Raw genomic sequence first — 3,680 nt, forward strand, 5'->3', positions numbered from 1 at the left:
CACAGAGATAGGATACCCCCCATGCTAATATACAGGTGTGTGACTATATGTCTTAATGCACAGAGATAGGACACCCCCATGCTAATATACAGATGTGTGACTATATGTCTTAATGCACAGAGATAGGATACCCCCATGCTAATATACAGGTGTGTAAGTATCTATTCGTATTGCATAAAGGTAGCATATGCCCCACACGCTAATATACAGGTGTGTGACTATATGTCTTAATGCACAGAGATAGGATACCCCCATGCTAATATACAGGTGTGTGACTATATGTCTTAATGCACAGAGATAGGACACCCCCATGCTAATATACAGATGTGTGACTATATGTCTTAATGCACGAGGATAGGATACCCCCATGCTAATATACAGGTGTGTAAGTATCTATTCGTATTGCATAAAGGTAGCATATGCCCCCCCATGCTAATATACAGGTGTGTGACTATATGTCTTAATGCACATAGATAGGATACCCCACATGCTAATATACAGGTGTGTGACTATATGTCTTAATGCACAGAGATAGGATACTCCCATGCTAATATACAGATGTGTAAGTATCTATTCGTATTGCATAAAGGTAGCATATGCCCCCCACGCTAATAAGAACATAAGAAAATAAGAACATAAGAAAATGCCATACTGGGTCAGACCAAGGGTCCATCAAGCCCAGCATCCTGTTTCCAACAGTGGCCAATCCAGGCCATAAGAAACTGGCAAGTACCCAAAAACTAAGTCTATTCCATGTAACCATTGCTAATGGCAGTGGCTATTCTCTAAGTGAACTTAATAGCAGGTAATGGACTTCTCCTTCAAGAACTTATCCAATCCTTTTTTATACAGGTGTGTGACTATATGTCTTAATGCACAGAACTAGGATAACCCGCATGCTAATATACAGGTGTGTAAGTATCTATTCGTATTGCATAAAGGTAGCATATGCCCCCCATGCACATAGATAGGATACCCCACATGCTAATATACAGGTGTGTGAATATATGTCTTAATGCACAGAGATAGGATACCCCCATGCTAATATACAGATGTGTAAGTATCTATTCGTATTGCATAAAGGTAGCATATGCCCCCCACGCTAATATACAATTGTGAGAATCCCTGTCTTAATGATTAGATGTAGGATACCCTGCATGCTAATATACAGATGTGTGACTATATGTCTTAATTTTATTTTATTTATTTATTTAAGTTTTTTATATACCAACATTCAAGACGGTGGTCCCATCATGCTGGTTCACAAGAAACAGGGGTGAAATTATAATAAACTTTACCATTTAAACAATAGTGCAGAAAAGCAGTTACATATAACAATATATTTACAATAATATATATATATATATATATATAACATATATATATATATATATATATATATATATATATATATATATAACAATAATTACATATACATTAATGCACAGAGATAGGACACCCCGCATGCTAATATACAGATGTGTAAGTATCTATTCGTATTGCATTATGGTAGCATATGTCCCCCACGCTAATATACAGGTGTGTGACTATATGTCTTAATGCACAGAGATAGGATACCTCCATGCTAATATACAGATGTGTAAGTATCTATTCGTATTGCATAAAGGTAGCATATGCTCCCCACGCTAATATACAATTGTGAGAATCCCTGTCTTAATGATTAGATGTAGGATACCCTGCATGCTAATATACAGATGTGTGACTATATGTCTTAATGCACAGAGATAGGACACCCCGCATGCTAATATACAGATGTGTAAGTATCTATTCGTATTGCATAAAGGTAGCATATGTCCCCCACGCTAATATACAGGTGTGTGACTATATGTCTTAATGCACAGAGATAGGATACCCCCATGCTAATATACAGATGTGTAAGTATCTATTCGTATTGCATAAAGGTAGCATATGCCCCCCATGCACATAGATAGGATACCCCACATGCTAATATACAGGTGTGTGAATATATGTCTTAATGCACAGAGATAGGATACCCCCATGCTAATATACAGATGTGTAAGTATCTATTCATATTGCATAAAGGTAGCATATGCCCCCCACGCTAATATACAATTGTGAGAATCCCTGTCTTAATGATTAGATGTAGGATACCCTGCATGCTAATATACAGATGTGTGACTATATGTCTTAATGCACAGAGATAGGACACCCCGCATGCTAATATACAGATGTGTAAGTATCTATTCGTATTGCATAAAGGTAGCATATGTCCCCCACGCTAATATACAGGTGTGTGACTATATGTCTTAATGCACAGAGATAGGACACCCCGCATGCTAATATACAGATGTGTAAGTATCTATTCGTATTGCATAAAGTTAGCATATGTCCCCCACGCTAATATACAGGTGTGTGACTATATGTCTTAATGCACAGAGATAGGATACCCCCATGCTAATATACAGATGTGTAAGTATCTATTCGTATTGCATAAAGGTAGCATATGCCCCCCACGCTAATATACAATTGTGAGAATCCCTGTCTTAATGATTAGATGTAGGATACCCCGCATGCTAATATACAGATGTGTGAGTACCTGCCTTAATGCATAAAGGTAAGATACCCACCTCCATGTGAATATAAAGATGTGTGAGTCCCTTCCTAAATGCATCGAGGTAGCATATGCCCCCATGCTAATATACAGGTGTGTGACTATATGTCTTAATGCACAGAGATAGGATACCCCGCATGCTAATATACAGATGTGTAAGTATCTGCCTTAATGCATAAAGGTATCCTACACCCCCCATGAAAATATACAGGTGTGAGAGTACTTTTCTTATTGCATAGTTGTAGGATACCCCACAGGCTAATATACAGATGTGTGAGTCCCTTCATTAATGCATAGAGGAAGGATACCCCACATTCTAATATACAGGTGTACAAGTCCTTGCATTAATACATAGAGGAAGGATACCATGCATGCTAATAAACAGGTATGAGAGTCCCTGTCTTAATGCATAGAGCAAGGATACCACACATGCTAATATACAGGTGGGAAAGTCCTTGTCTTAATGTATAGAGTTAGGGTACCCCACATGCTAATATACAGGTGTGTTAATCCCTAAATTAATGCATAGAAGAAGGATTTCCCACATGCTAATATACAAATGTGAGATTCCCTGTCTTAATGAATAGAGGTAGGATACCTCACATGCTATCGCATCGTGGGCTGGCCTGCGCAATCGGCGCCGCAGACCCACCGGGGTAAGGCCTCTAAAACCCACACTTGCCCTCGGAGGGTCCACCGCCGATCGCGAGGCGATCCCCCGCTGCCTGCACCGCCGGATAAACCCGCCTCCCAGCCAATCTGAGCTCACGCTCTGGCAGCCAATCAAGGGCAGGCCTCGGAGCCCTTTAAATTCTCCCGCCCGACGGCGCTTCCTCCTCTTGGCTCGGCGATCGCATCGTGGGCTGGCCTGCGCAATCGGCGCCGCAGACCCACCGGGGTAAGGCCTCTAAAACCCACACTTGCCCTCGGAGGGTCCACCGCCGATCGCGAGGCGATCCCCCGCTGCCTGCACCGCCGGATAAACCCGCCTCCCAGCCAATCTGAGCTCACGCTCTGGCAGCCAATCAAGGGCAGGCCTCGGAGCCCTTTAAATTCTCCCGCCCGACGGCGCTTCCTCCTCTTGGCT

The sequence above is a fragment of the Rhinatrema bivittatum genome, unplaced genomic scaffold (genome assembly GCF_901001135.1).
Source record: "Rhinatrema bivittatum unplaced genomic scaffold, aRhiBiv1.1, whole genome shotgun sequence".
Taxonomy (NCBI): Eukaryota; Metazoa; Chordata; class Amphibia; order Gymnophiona; family Rhinatrematidae; genus Rhinatrema; species Rhinatrema bivittatum.